The sequence below is a fragment of the Pongo abelii genome, chromosome 8 (assembly GCF_028885655.2).
Source record: "Pongo abelii isolate AG06213 chromosome 8, NHGRI_mPonAbe1-v2.0_pri, whole genome shotgun sequence".
NCBI lineage: Eukaryota > Metazoa > Chordata > Mammalia > Primates > Hominidae > Pongo > Pongo abelii.
Genome location: NC_071993.2, coordinates 69682698 through 69698974, shown reverse-complemented (window position 1 = coordinate 69698974; position 16277 = coordinate 69682698). Strand labels below are relative to the sequence as shown.

The 16277-nt window shown below is 38.5% G+C and overlaps 1 protein-coding gene, 1 non-coding gene and 1 pseudogene across 12 annotated transcripts in view; 1 reads left to right on the top strand and 2 right to left on the bottom strand.

The window, feature by feature from the left end:
• The window catches only part of ADK (adenosine kinase), a 564491-nt gene that overhangs the window by 184841 nt on the left and 363373 nt on the right, over nt 1-16277 (top strand). The gene's annotated exons all lie outside the window — the stretch shown is intronic.
• Nucleotides 6606-7029, bottom strand: LOC112135185 (mitochondrial import inner membrane translocase subunit Tim9-like; annotated as a pseudogene).
• Nucleotides 9810-9916, bottom strand: LOC112135381 (U6 spliceosomal RNA). The gene has a single exon (XR_002916662.2). It is a non-coding gene; the product is annotated as a U6 spliceosomal RNA (small nuclear RNA).

Below are 16277 nucleotides of genomic sequence, written 5' to 3'. Positions count from 1 at the left end.
CGCTGAGCTACAGATGTATTTAAGAATCTTAAATGAGCCATGATTGCACCACTACACTCCAGTCTGGGTAACAGAGCGAGACCCTGGCTTCAAGCAGTCCTCCTGCCTCAGCTTCCTAAAGTGCTGGGATTACAGGCATGAGCCACTACCCCTGGCCTAAATTCCTTTTCTAGCCTCTATACAGAATTTCTAGGATAACAACAACAACAAAAACTTAAATGATAAAAATGAATATATAAAATAGCAAGTAAGCCATGTAAAATATTTTCAATATTCTTAGCCATTAGAGAAGTGCAAATTAAAACTATAAGATACTGCTGCATACATATGTGGATAGCGAAAGTAAAAACTGGTGAGAATACAGAATGAATGGATTTCTCATCTGTTGCTGATAGGAAAATGACACAGCCACTCTGGAAAACAGTTTGGCATTTTTAATAAAATTAAAGATAAATATTCCATATGACTCAGCAATCATATTCCTGAGTATTTAACATAGAAAAATGGAAATTTATGTATATGTAAAAACTTGCTACACAAATATTTACATCAGCTTAATTTGTAATTGCCTCAAACTGGAAACAATCCAGATAACCTTCAACAGGTGAATAGATAAACAAACTGTGATATATCTATCGAATGGAATACTAAGCTTTGTAAAAGAATAAATTACTGGTACAGTCAACAGTTTCCATAGATCTTAAAGGCATCACACGAAGTAAAAAAAAAGCTAAACTCAAAATGTTACATACTGTATGATTCCAATTATATAGTATTACTTAAATGAAAAAAATTAGTTTTGGAAAATTAACCTGTCATTCCAGGAGTTAGAGATAATGTGGGAGAAGGGGATAGGTATGACTATAAGGGAGTTGCAGGAGAGGGCTTCTATGTGGTGATGGAATAGTTCTGTGTCTTAATTGTGCTGGTGAGTACATGAATCTTTACAGCTGGTAAGATTTTATAGAATAGTACACACACACTAAGAAGAATGCATGTAATGTCTACTTTGGGGAGGTTTTTTTTTTTTTTAATTTCTTTTAAGAGACAGTGTCTTGTTCCATTTCCCGGGCTGGAGTGCAGTGGTACAATCATAGCTCACTGTAGCCTCAAACACCTGGGCTCAAGGGATTCTCCTGCTTCCAGCCTCCCAGGTCACTAGGACTATAGGTGCATGCCACCATGGCTGGCTCATTTTTTTATTTTTATTTTTTGTAGAGATGGGAGTCTCACCATGTTGCCCAGGCTGGTCTCAATCTCCTGGCTTCAAGCAGTCCTTCTGCCTTGGCCTTCTAAAGTGCTGGGATTACAGGGGTGAGCCACTGCCCTGGCCTAAATTCCTTTTTTAGCCTCTTCACAGAATTTCTAGGATAACCAATATAAGTAAAGTAGATGTTATTTTCAAAATGATCCACTTTATACACTAAATTAGAAGACAGTCTTGGTTTCTTCAAAATTCTTTACTGTAAAGTGAAACATTTGGTAATCATATATCTTGTTGACATAAACATACAGATTCCTCTGTGTGTAACATTCTTTTCCTTCACTTTACCAATTTGTGCCCATTTCACATATCTCAGCTTATATATCCCTTTTTCATGATCATCTTACCTCTGACATACCTCTTTCACCCACCAAATCTGTGTTTGGTGTCATTTCTGTGATGGTCCCATACAAAGCTGGACTCATTTTACAGATGCAAAAAGTGATGAAATAATGAACAAGTTAATGGCCCAACTGAAACTGTGGTGTTGGACATAAAACTTTAGAATAAATCCTAAATCTTAAGTGTGCAAATAAATTATTCAAAACATGAGATTACCGAACCTATTCTAGTGATATTTAACAGAGATATGTTTGTAACTGGTGGAAGAAGAATCACTCCCTAGGTACAAGATCAATTGCTGTTCATTTTATTCACCTGAAGATAAATCACTTTCACAGATTTTGCAGACTACTTCTTTTCCTGAAAAAATGATTTATTAAAGTGGAAGTTTCTTTACTATATGAACACTGGCTTACTCTTTTCTTTATAATACTTCTATATTGAAAGAAGCCAGAGGCCAAAAGTAGTCTTGTCTGTGCTGCTCTTTATTTCATTGTTATTTTTAAACCAGATGATGAAATTCCCTTCCATTTTGAAGGGAATTCATGTATATAGGAGGGAATTTAAACTGTTTGAGTTAATATTAACATATTCTATTACTATAAATTGGTTTTAGTTTGATATTAAAATAGCATATTAATTTACATTTGTTTAATTTTAGTATTCAACTCTGATCAGAAAAGTAGTATTTTGGGTGTAGGGGTAAGGAAAAGGTGTGAAATTCCAGTTAAAAATCTAAAGTACTGTGTTTATTGTTTCATTGTGTGTCTGCATTTAGTATTGTTTGTATGAGAAAAAGTCAGTTGTTTCCTTATATTCCCATATAATTTTTGAGTAGTATGACAATCTTCATTTATATACCTGATGACTTTTAATTTTTTAAATGTTGTCTAAACCAGGTTTCAGGTGATATATCTTGCTTCCTAATTTGACAACTCTGAATATTACTATTGAAACTTGTAAGCAAGTAGAAATTAAAATGAAGCCATACATAGCATTTGCTTTGATTGAAAAGAATAGAAACCTAGACTGTTTTGGAAAATTCAGTGTATATTTCAGTGTATATATATTATGTGTTTATATATTGAGAGATCTGGGCATCAGAATAGAGTTGAGAAATAACATAAATAGAAATTCAGTAAGAACACATATGAAACTGGAAACCAGTGGAGGAAAACTGAGGAATTGCTGTTTGTGAGAGACTTGTTTTTCACTCAGTGTACTTTTTTTTACTGTTTTAGTTATCTATGTAGCATGCTGCGTATTACCAATTTTAAATACTTAATTTTGAAAGATTAAAATGGCTGGCAAATTTACTGCCCATTTGCAAAGTACATTTATATCAGGAGTAGTACAATATGTAGAATGTTATTGGAACATTGTCTCTGAAATACTTTTTTAAAAACTTCATAAAATATGAAAATACTTCTTAATGATTTCAATATTAACTCTATTCATTAGACATCTATCATTATCCTTTATGTCAGAAACTTAGAGTGAAATCTTATTAGCTTGATTGAAGAACACTTGTTCTCATTTCATTGTGCTATAGTTAACATTCAAAGTTAAAGTTATTTTTCTTCTCCTTGATAGTATACTATAATAAGTATATTCAAAGTGATGCTCTAGATTTGTTTCCTTCACATTTAGACTTGCATTTTTACAATGTTTATACTAAGGTTTCTTACACTTGCCATAGTATATCTGTGCGGTGGCTTACTCCTGTAATCCCAGCACTTAGGGAGGCCCAGGCAGGTGGATTATGAGGTCAGGAGTTTGAGACCAGCCTGGCCAACATGGTGAAACCCTGTCTCTATTAAAAATGCAAAAAAAAAAAAAATTAGCTGGGTGTGTTGGTGGGTGCCTGTAATCCTAGCTACTCGGGAGGCTGAGACAGGAGAATCGCTTGAACCTGGGAAGGTGGAAGTTGCAGTGAGCCGAGATTGTGCCACTGCACTGCAGCCTGGACAACAAGAGCGAGACTCCATCTCAAAAAAAAAAAAAAAAAAAAAAAAAGGATTTTTGCAATCATTAACTTACTTCTTGCTGTCTGTTTTTGTTGTCTTTTGCTGTCCTTCTTAACTTCTTCAAAGATTTCTAATATATTTACACTCCTTAATCCTAAATCCAGTGTATGTTGGCTCTCATGGTAGTTTTCCATTTCATGTACTTGCTTATATAATATAAATCCCTGTTCTTGGTGTTTTGTGTATTTATTTATTTGGCTGCCATGGTATTGAAAATTGTCTTGACAATTCATTTATGAACATCATTAGTACAGCAATATGTAATTCAAAACCAGCATGCTCAAATTTGTACTATTCTGGTTAATTATTGCTATGTGTGTATTTTCAAATTTTTAAAGACTTAGAGAATAGTAAAACATATACTTAGCACAAATGATATCACTTCTTGGTACCTTTCTGTGAGTCCTTTTTCCCATAAGGAAATTAAATTGTTCTTCGTTTTCATGCTAAGTAGCATGAAAAAAAAATCTTTATTGAGATAAATCAAATTTAGAGCATTTTTATCACCTCAAAAAGAGCCCATATACATTAGCTATCACCCACTCAATTCTCCCTCCTTGACTATTTTGGGTCCATTGCAATTCCAAGTGAATTTTAGAGTCAGTTTGTCAGTTTACACAATGAGTATAGCTTGGATTCTGATAGGGATTGCGTTGAATCTCTACATCCATAATAGGTAATATTGCCAATCTTAATAAAATTTTCCATGAATGTGAGATGTTTTTCCATTTATTTGGATCATCTTTAATTTGTTGCAACAATGTTTTGTAGTTTTCAGAGTATAAATTTTACACTGTAGAGAAAATTTATTCCCAAATATTATTTTCTTTTTGATGCTATTGTAAGTGGAATTCTTTTCTTAATTTTATGTTCAGATTATTCATTGCAGATGGCTTAGAGATACAATTGTGTGTGATTTTTGTTGTTTTGTTTTTGAGACAGGCTCATGCTCTGTTGCCCAGGCTGAAGTGCAGTGGCACAAACATTGCTCACTGCAGCCACAACCTCCTGGGCCCACCTGATTCTCCTGCCTCAGCCTCCCAAGTAGCTGAGACCACCAGACATGCACCACCATGCCTGACTAATTTTTAATTTTTTTTGTAGAGACAGAGTCTTGCCATGTTGCCCAGGCTGGTCTCGAACTCTTGGGCTCAAGCAATCCTCTGGCCTTAGCCTCCCAAATTTTGGGATTATAGGCATGAGCCGCTGTGCCTAGCCCAGTTGTGTGTGTGTGTGTGTGTGTGTTTTAATATTGATCTTGTATCCTACAGCCTTTCTGAACTTATTTAGCTCTAATATTTTTTAGTGGGTTCTTTATGATTTTCTATAAACAAAACCATGTCATCTGTGAATATAGTTTCGTTTCCTTCTTTCTTTCTAATTTGGAAGCCTTTAACTTTTTTTCCCCTTCCTTAATTGCTGTGACTAGTACTTGTAGTGTAACAGTGAACAGAAGTGGCAAGAAGAGATGCCCCTAGTCTTGTTTCTCATATAGGGGGAAAATATCTAATCATTCACCACTAAGTTTGATGTTTCTCTGCAGTTTTCTTAGATGCCCTTTATCAGATTGAGGAAGTTACCTTCTATTTCTAGTTTTTTTTAGTGTTTTTATCTTGAAACAGTACAGTTGACCCTTGCACAACATGGCGATTGTGGGTGCTGAGCCACTGCATAGTCTAAAATCCATGTATAACTTTTGATTCTCCCAAAACTTGTCAATTAATAGCCTACTGTTAACCAGAAGCCTTACCAGTAACATAAAGTCAATTACCACATATTTTATATATGTATCATATAAAGAATACATTATTAAGAAAATCATGAGAGAAAATGTATGTACTATTTATTAAGTGGAAATGTTTCATGAGAAAAGTCATCATTGTCTTCATGTTGGGTTGGCTGAGGAGGCAGAGGAGGAATTGGTTTTGCTGTCTTAAGGGTGGCAGAAGTGGAAGAAAATACTGGTGTAAATGGATTTGTGAAGTTCAAACCAGTGTTGTTCAAGAGTCAATTGTAGTGGATTTTGCCAAATGCTTTTTTGTTTGTTTGTTTTTTGAGATGGAGTTTCGCTCTTGTTGCCCAAGTTAGCGTGCAATGGCATGATTTTGGCTCACTGCAACCTCTGCCTCCCAGGTTCAAGCAGTTCTCCTGCCTCAGCCTCTTGAGTAGCTGGGATTTAAGGTGCCCAGCACCACGCCTAACTTATTTTCGTATTTTTAGTAGAGACGGGGTTTCACCATGTTGGCCAGGCTGGTCTCGAATTCCTGACCTCTTGTGATCCACCCGCCTTGGCCTCCCAAAGTGTGAGATTACAGGCGTGAGCCACCATGCCTGGCTGCCAGATGCTTTTTCTATGTCCGTTGAGATGAGCATGTAATTTTGTTTTCTATTCTATTGATATGATGCATTGAATTAATTGATTTTTAGATCTTAAACCAACCTTGCATTCCTGAGACAAACTCCACTTGATTATGTTATATATAATTTTTAAGTGTTGCTGGATTTGTTTTGCTAGTATTTTGTTGAGGATTTTTGCATCATTCTCATATGAGTATTGGTCTGTAGTTTTATTTTCTTGTGACTTTGTCTGATTTTAGAGTATCATAGTAATACTGGCCTCATAACATGAATTGGGAGATGTCTTCCCTCTTCTAATTTTTGGAAGAGTTTGTGGAGAATTGGTATTAATTTTTTTAAAAGAAGCAGCAATTGCTTATTTTTCTAATCAAGTGACTATGCTGCTGAATCTTAAGGCCTCAACAAATGTTGCACCTTATTATTTCATTGAACAATAAGACCTTCTATTCTGATTATTCCCAGTAAATGGGAATAACCACGGGTTTCTCCAGTGGTTTCCATTTGCCAAAAACTCATGACAGATGGCTTAACAAGGTGGCACTGCTTTCAGGAGATTGTATCAGATGCATACTCATTTCCAGTGCAGCAGCTGTTGGCAATCTAGGACTTGTCTATCATGGTTGGCCAAGGAGTCCTGCTTTGGCTGCCAGAGCTTCATTCTGCTGAATATTACATTCCTGAAGTCTCATGGATATTCTTTTTGTCATTTAAAAATATTTCCATAAAGTGTTCTGAACAGGCTGGTCTCTTCAGGTTTTACATCTCTTGTGCAGTCTTAACACAGTCCAAAAAGCAGATTTCTGTAAGTTTATTGTCAGTCCCAAGAAATTCCTTCAACTGAATCTGATCAGATTCTGGTATTTGTGCACCCATATTCTTTTGGTACATTTATTAGTCACCTTTTCTGATGCATGAGTTTCCTTTCTGTTCTGGTAAAGTAGTGTTCCAACCTTTGTTTGAATGTCTTCAGTGAGACGTGATTTCTTACCTAAGCACAGGCTCTCACATCTGACATCAGTACAAGGCTGGAAGCCTACACTGTCAGTCGAGTCTGAGGATGGAGGATCAGGTTAAGGGCAAGCATTGCAGCTGCTTTATCTAATTCTTTAAACGTTCATTAGAATTCAATAGCGAAGCCATTCGGGGCTAGGCTTTTCTTTGTGGGTAGTTTCTTTTTTTTTTTTTTTTTTAGCTTTTTGGAATTCACATTTATTATTATTATTATTATTATTATTATACTTTAGGTTTTATGGTACATATGCGCAATGTGCAGGTAAGTTACATATGTATACATGTGCCATGCTGGTGCGCTGCACCCACCAACTCGTCATCTAGCATTAGGTATATCTCCCAATGCTATCCCTCACCCCTCCCCCCACCCCACAACAGTCCCCGAAGTGTGATGTTCCCCTTCCTGTGTCCATGTGTTCTCATTGTTCAATTCCCACCTATGAGTGAGAACATGCGGTGTTTGGTTTTTTGTTCTTGCGATAGTTTACTGAGAATGATGATTTCCAATTTCATCCATGTCCCTACAAAGGACATGAACTCATCATTTTTTATGGCTGCATAGTATTCCATGGTGTATATGTGCCACATTTTCTTAATCCAGTCTATCATTGTTGGACATTTGGGTTGGTTCCAAGTCTTTGCTATTGTGAATAATGCTGCAATAAACATACGTGTGCATGTGTCTTTATAGCAGCATGATTTATAGTCCTTTGGGTATATACCCAGTAATGGGATGGCTGGATCGAATGGAATTTCTGGTTCTAGATCCCTGAGGAATCGCCACACTGACTTCCACAGTGGTTGAACTAGTTTACAGTGCCACCAACAGTGTAAAAGTGTTCCTATTTCTCCACATCCTCTCCAGCACCTGTTGTTTCCTGACTTTTTAATGATCGCCATTCTAACTGGTGTGAGATGGTATCTCATTGTGGTTTTGATTTGCATTTCTCTGATGGCCAGTGATGGTGAGCATTTTTTCATGTGTTTTTTGGCTGCATAAATGTCTTCTTTTGAGAAGTGTCTGTTCATGTCCTTTGCCCACTTTTTGATGGGGTTGTTTGCTTTTTTCTTGTAAATTTGTTGGAGTTCATTGTAGATTCTGGATATTAGCCCTTTGTCAGATGAGTAGGTTGCGAAAATTTTCTCCCATTTTGTAGGTTGCCTGTTCACTCTGATGGTAGTTTCTTTTGCTGTGCAGAAGCTCTTTAGTTTAATTAGATCCCATTTATCAATTTTGGCTTTGGTTGCCATTGCTTTTGGTGTTTTAGACATGAAGTCCTTGCCCATGCCTATGTCCTGAATGGTAATGCCTAGGTTTTCTTCTAGGGTTTTTATGGTTTTAGGTCTAACGTTTAAGTCTTTAATCCATCTTGAATTGATTTTTGTATAAGGTGTAAGGAAGGGATCCAGTTTCAGCTTTCTCCATATGGCTAGCCAGTTTTCCCAGCACCATTTATTAAATAGGGAATCCTTTCCCCATTTCTTGTTTTTCTCAGGTTTGTCAAAGATCAGATAGTTGTAGATATGTGGCATTATTTCTGAGGGCTCTGTTCTGTTCCATTGATCTATATCTCTGTTTTGGTACCAGTACCATGCTGTTTTGGTTACTGTAGCCTTGTAGTATAGTTTAAAGTCAGGTAGTGTGATGCCTCCAGCTTTGTTCTTTTGGCTTAGGATTGACTTAGCGATGCAGGCTCTTTTTTGGTTCCATATGAACTTTAAAGTAGTTTTTTCCAATTCTGTGAAGAAAGTCATTGGTAGCTTGATGGGGATGGCATTGAATCTGTAAATTACCTTGGGCAGTATGGCCATTTTCACAATATTGATTCTTCCTACCCATGAGCATGGAATGTTCTTCCATTTGTTTGTATCCTCTTTTATTTTCTTGAGTGGTTTGTAGTTCTCCTTGAAGAGGTCCTTCATGTGGCTTGTAAGTTGGATTTCTAGGTATTTTATTCTCTTTGAAGCAATTGTGAATGGGAGTTCACTCATGATTTGGCTCTCTGTTTGTGTGTTATTGGTGTATAAGAATGCTTGTGATTTTTGTACATTGATTTTGTATCCTGAGACTTTGCTGAAGTTGCTTATCAGCTTAAGGAGATTTTGGGCTGAGACAATGGGGTTTTCTAGATATACAATCATATCATCTGCAAATAGGGACAATTTGAGTTCCTCTTTTCCTAACTGAATACCCTTGATTTCCTTCTCTTGTCTAATTGCCCTGGCCAGAACTTCCAACACTATGTTGAATAGAAGTGGTGAGAGAGGGCATCCCTGTCTTGTGCCAGTTTTCAAAGGGAATGCTTCCAGTTTTTGCCCATTGAGTATGATATTGGCTGTGGGTTTGTCATAGATAGCTCTTATTATTTTGAGATACGTCTCATCAATACCTAATTTATTGAGAGTTTTTAGCATGAAGGGTTGTTGAATTTTGTCAAAGGCCTTTTCTGCATCTATTGAGATAATCATGTGGTTTTTGTCTTTGGTTCTGTTTATATGCTGGATTACATGTATTGATTTGCGTATATTGAACCAGCCTTGCATCCCAGGGATGAAGCCCACTTGATCATGGTGAATAAGCTTTTTGATGTGCTGCCGTATTCTGTTTGCCAGTATTTTATTGAGGATTTTTGCTTCAATGTTCATCAAGGATATTGGTCTAAAATTCTCTTTTTTGGTTGTGTCTGTGCCCGGCTTTGGTATCAGGATGATACTGGCCTCATAAAATGAGTTAGGGAGGATTCCCTCTTTTTCTATTGATTGAAATAGTTTCAGAAGGAATGGTACCAGTTCCTCCTTGTACCTCTAAAAATATGGAACGCTTCACGAATTTGCGTGTCATCCTTGCTCAGGGGCCATGCTAATCTTCTCTGTATCGTTCCAATTTTAGTATATGTGCTGCCGAAGCGAGCACGTGGGTAGTTTCTTGATTACTAATTTAATCTCTTTTATATAGGTCTGTTCAAGTTACCTATTTTTTCTTGAATTTTTTTTAGTCATTTGTGCCTTTCTAAGTATTTGTCCATTTCATCTAATAAATAATCTAATTTGTTTAATGGCTATTCTTTCTGACATTAATATAGCCACTTTGTCTTTCTTGTGGGTGTTGTTTGCATCATATATCTTTTTTTTTTTTTTTTTCAGACAGGGTCTTGCTTTGTTGCCCAGGCTGGAGTGCACTGGCAAGCAGAGGTTGCCACTCACTGGAACCTCTGACTCCCAGGCTTAAGTGATCCTCCCACCTTAGTCTCCTGAGTAGCTGGGATTACAGGTGCATACCATCATGCTTGGCTAATTTTTAAATTTTTTGTAGAGACAAGGTCTCACTGTATTGTCCAGGCTGGTCTTGAACTCCTGGCTCAAAGTGAAACCCCTGCCTTGGCCTCTCAAAGGTTTACAGGTGTGAGTCACCACATCCAGCCTGCATGATATATTTTTCCACCCTTGTACTTTCAATCTGTTAGTAATTTTCTATCTACAGTGTGTCTCCTGTTGACCCACATAACTGTCTTTTATGTATAATTATTAGAACTAATGATACGAAAATGTGAAAGTATAGTCCCATTATTTGAGTGGAATCAATAGACTATTTCATAAAATATGTTCTAGTTTATAGTTTAGAGTAGTTTGTTTTTCATGGCTTTTGAGAAAAACATTTGAATGAGCTTACATTTCGTTGCATTTAAAATTTCTGGGTTTTTTTTTGTTGTTGTGTGTTTTTTTTTTTTTTTTTTTTTTTTTTTGAGACACAGTCTGTCTCTGTTGCCCAGGCTGAAGTGCAATGGCGTGATATTGGCTCACTGCAACCTCTACCTCCCAGGTTCAAACAATTCTTGTGCCTCAGCCCCCTGAGTAACTGGGACTGCAGGTGCATGCCATGACCTGGCTAATTTTGTATTTTTAGTACAGATGGGGTTTTGCCCTGTTGGGCAAGCTGGTCTCGAACTCCTGACCTCAGGTGATCTACCTGACTCAGCCTCCTAAAGTGCTGGAAGTACAAGTATGAGCCACTGCACCTGGCCAAAATTTCTGTTTTTTAATGAATCCAAAGTTCATGTTTTTTTTTTCTTCCCAATGCCATGGTACATATCATCACCAAAAAAAGTGACTTTGCTTCAGTGAACACTGAATTTTAATATTATTGATAGAATGGCTATATCGATCAGGGTTTTACACTTATAGTACAGTATACTTGCAATGTAGGTAGGCCTCATCCTTTGTAATTAATTAATTAGCTTGTAATTATGTAAGCTAATCTAAATTTTCATATTTTCAGTTTTAACAGTTGGACGTTTGAGTTACATTTCTTATATTTTGATTTTTTTCTATAAATTTTAAAACCAGAAAGACAACACTAGTATCAATTAAATGCAAGATTGAAAGGGTTTCATAATGTAAAAAAGCAATCTTGTTTTTGAAATGTTCAGTTTACAGTAAGGATCGAGTAGCTCTGCAGCCACCGATTTGGGAAATACCTGAGGTTTTTTTTCCCCTTGCACTTAAAGGCTGTTTTAGCCCTGAAGCTGGCTAGTAAGGACACAAGACTTTAGAGTGCCACGACAGTTCCATAACAGGAGTGAATTGAAGAAGAGAAGCAGTGGAGTCAGGAGCCTCACAAAGTAAAGACAACTGGTGAAGAGAAAAACCATTTATTTTCGATACTTAAGATGGCTGAGCCTGTAATTCCAGCAGTGCTTTGGGAGGCTGAGGCAGGTGGATCATGAGGTCAGGAGATCGAGACCATCCTGGCTAACACGGTGAAACCCTGTCTCTACTAAAACTACAAAAAATTAGCCGGGCATGGTGGGCACCTGTAGTCCCAGCTACTCGGGAGGCTGAGGCAGGAGAATGGTGTGAACCCGGGAGGTGGAGCTTGCAATGAGCAGAGATCACACCACTGCACTCCAGCCTGGGCGACAGAGTGACACTCTGTCTCAAAAAAAAAAAAAAAAAAAAAAAGATGGCCGAATAGGAAGAGCTCCAGTCTGCAGCTCCCAGCAAGACCAACACAGAAGGTGGGTGATTTCTGCATTTCCAACTAAGGTACCCAGTTCATCTCATTGGGACTAATTAGGCAGTGGTTGCAGCCCACAGAGGGTGAGCAGAAGCAGGGTGGGGCATCACCTTACCTGGGAGGTGCAAGGAACCGGGAGACCTCCTTCCCCCAGCCAAGGGAAGCCATGAGGGACTGTGCTATCTGTCCCAGATACCATGCTTTCCTATGGTTTTTGCAATCCACAGATCAGGAGATTCCATCATGTGCCTACACTACCAGGGCCTTGGGTTTCAAGCACAAAACTGGGCGGCTGTTTAGGCGGACACTTAGCTAGTTGCAGGAGTTTTTTTTCGTACCCCAGTGGCACCCAGAACCCCAGCGAGACAGAACTGTTAACTCCCCCGGAAAGGGGGCTGAAGCCAGGGAGCCAAGTGGTCTTGCTTAGAGGGTCCCACTCCCACGGAGCCCAGTAAGCTAAGAACCACTGGCTTAACATTCTCACTGCCAGCACAACAGTCGGAAATTGACCTGGGACCATCGGGCTTGGTAGGGGGAGGGGCATCTGCAATTACTGAGGCTTGAGTAGGTGGTTTTTCCCTGACAGTACTAAGGTGGTGGGGAGGTTTGAACCAGGTGGAATTCACCACAGTGCAGCAAAGCAGCTGTGGCCAGACTCCCTGTCTAGATTCCTCCTCACTGCACAGGGCATTTGTGAAAGAAAGGTGGCAGACCTAGTCAGGGGCTTATGGATAAAACTCCCATCTCCCTGGGACAGAGCACCTGAGGGAAGGGGTGGCTGTGGGCGCAGCTTCAGAGGACGTAATCTTTCCTGCCTGGTGGCTCTGAAGAGAACAGCTGATACTGACAAGGAGGATTCTCCCAGCACAGTGCTTGAGCTCTGCTTAGGGGCAGACTGCCTCCTCAAGTGGGTTGAGGAGACTCCGTGCCTTCTCACTGGGAGAGAACTGCCAACAGGGGCCAACAGACACCTCAAACAGGAGAGCTCTGGCTGACATCAGGCTGGTGACCCTCTGGGACGAAGCTTCTAGAGGAAGGACCAGGCAGCAATCTTTGCTGTTCTGCAGCCTCCATTGGTGATACCCAGGCAAACAGGGTCTGGAGTGGACTTACAGCAAACTGCAGCAGACCTGCAGAAGAGGTGCCTGACTGTTAGAAGAAAAACTAGCAAACAGAAAGCAACAACCTCGACATCAACAAAAAGGACCCCCACACAAAAACCCCATCCAAAGGTCATCAGCCTCAAAGATCAAAGGTAGATAAATCCATGATGATGAGGAAAAACCAGCGCAAAAACGGTGACAATTCCAAAAACCAGAATGCCTCTTTGCCTCCAAATAATTGCAGCTCCTCTCCAGCAAGGGCACAAAACTGGATGGAGCAACCCCAAGACACCTAATCGTCAGATTCTCCTCTGAGCTGAAGAACCATGTTCTAACCCAGTGCAAGGAAGCTAAGAACCTTAATAGAAGGTTATAGGAACTGCTAACTAGAATAACCAGTTTAAAGAGGAACATAAATGACCTGATGGAGCTGAAAAACACAGCACGAGCACTTCATGAAGCATACACAAATATCAATAGCCAAATCGATCAAGCAGAAGAAAGGCTATCAGAGATTTAATATCAACTTATTGAAATAAGGCATGAAGACAAGATTAGAGAAAAAAAAAATTAAATGGAATGAACAAAACCTCCAAGACATATGAGACTATGTGAAAAGACCAAACCTATGATTGATTGGTGTACCTGAAAGTGACAGGGAGAATGGAACCAAGTTGGAAAACACACTTCAGGATATTATCCAGGAGAACTTCCCCAACCTAGCAAGACAGGCCAACACTCAAATTTGGGAAATATGGAGAACACTGCAAAGATACTCCTCAAGAAGAGCAACCCCAAGACACCTAATCATCAGATTCTCCAAGGTTGAAATGAAGGGAAAAATGTTAAGGGCAGCCGTAGAGAAAGGTCAGGTTAGCTACAAAAGGAAGCCCATCAGACCAATAGCAGATCTCTCTGCAGAAACCCTACAAGCCAGAAGAGAGTGGGGGCCATTATTCAACATTCTTAAAGAAAAGAATTTTCAACCCAGAATTTCATACCCAGCCAAACTAAGCTTCATAAGCTAAGGAGAAATAAAATCCTTTTCAGAGAAGGAAATGCTGAGGGATTTTGTCACCACCAGGCCTGCCTTACAAGAGCTCCTGAAGGAAGCACTAAATGTGGAAAGGAAAAAGTGGTACTAGCCACTGCACAAACACACCAAAATATAAAGACCAATGACACTATGAAGAAACTGCTTCAACTAATGTGTAAAATAACCTGCTAACATCATGATGACAGGATCAAATTCATATATAATAATATTAACCTTAGCTGTACATGGCCTAAATGCCCCAATTAAAAGACACAAACTGGCAAATTGGATAAAGGGTCAAGATCCATCGGTGTGCTGTATTCAGGAGACCCATCTCACTTGCAAAGACACACATAGGCTCAAAATAAAGGGATGGAGGAATGTTTGTCAAGCAAATGGAAAGCAAAAAAAAAGCAGGGGTTGCACTTCTAGTCTCTGATAAAACAGGCTTTAAACTAACAAAGATCAAAAAAGACAAAGAAGGGCATTACATAATGGTAAAGGGATCAATGCAACAAGAAGAGCTATTGTAAATATATATGCACCCACTACAGGAGCACCCAGATTCATAAAACAAGTTCTCAGAGACCTACAAAGATACGTAGACTTCCACACAATAATAGTGGGAGACTTTAACACCCCACTGTCAATATGAGATCAATGAGACAGAAAATTAACAAGGTTATTCAGGACTTGAACTAAGCTCTGGACCAAGCGGACCTAATGGACATGGGGTTGCTACAGAACTGTCTACCCCAAATCAACAGAATATACATTCTTCTCAGCACCACATGGCACTTATTCTCAAATCAACCACATAATTCAAAGTAAAACACTCCTCAGCAAATGCAAAAGAATGGAAATCATAACAAACAGTCTCTCAGACCACAGTGCAATCAAATTAGGACTTAGGATTAAGAAACTCACTCAAAACCACCCAACTACATGGAAATTGAACAACCTGCTCCTGAATGAATATTGGGTAAATAATGAAATTAAGGCAGAAATAAAGAAGTTATTTGAAACCAATGAGAACAAAGAGAAAACATACCAGAATCTAGGACACACCAAAAGCAGTGTTAAGAGGGAAATTTATAGCACTAAGTGCCCACTTCAGACAGCTGGAAAGATCTGAAATCAAACCCAACATCACAATTAAAAGGACTAGAGAAACAACAGCAAACAAATTCAAAAGCTAGCAGAAGACAAGAAATAACTAAGATCACAGCAGAACTGAAGGAGGTAGAGACATGAAAAACCCTTGAAAAAAATCAGTGAATCCAGGAGGTGATTTTTTGAAAAGATTAACCAAATAGATAGACTACTAGCTAGACTATTAAATAAGAAAAGAGAGAAGAATCAAATAGACACAATAAAAAATTATAAAGTGGATATCACCACTATTCTCAGAGAAATACAAACTACCAACGGAGAATACTATAAACACCTCTATGCAAATAAACCAGAAAATCTAGAAGATATGGATACATTCCTGGACACATACACTCTCCCAAGACTAATCCAGGAAGAAGTCGAATCCCTGAATAGACCAATAACAAGTTCTGAAATTGAGGCAGTAATTAATAGTCTACCAACCAAAAAAAGCCCAGGACCATACAGATTCACAACCGAATTCTACCAGAGGTTCAAAGAGGAGCTGGTACCATTCCTTCTGATACTATTCCAAACAATTGAAAAAGAGGGATTCCTCCCTAACTCATTTTATGAAGCCAGCATCATCCTGATTCCAAAACTTGACAGAGACACAACAAAAAAAGAAAATTTCAGGCCAATATCCCTGATGAACATCCATGTGAAAATCCTCAATAAAATGCTGGCAAACGAATCCAGTGACACATCAAAAAGCCTATCCACCACAATCAAGTCGGCTTGACATGATAAGGCTGGTTCAACATATGCAAATCAGTAAACGTAATCTATTACATAAACAGAACCAATGACAAAAACCATATGATTATCTCAATAGATGCAGAGAAGTCCTTTGATAAAATTAAACATCCCTTCATGCTAAAAACTCTCAAAAAACTAGGTATTGATGGAACATAGCTCAAAATATAAGGGCTATTTATGACAAATCCATAGCCAATATCATACTGAACAG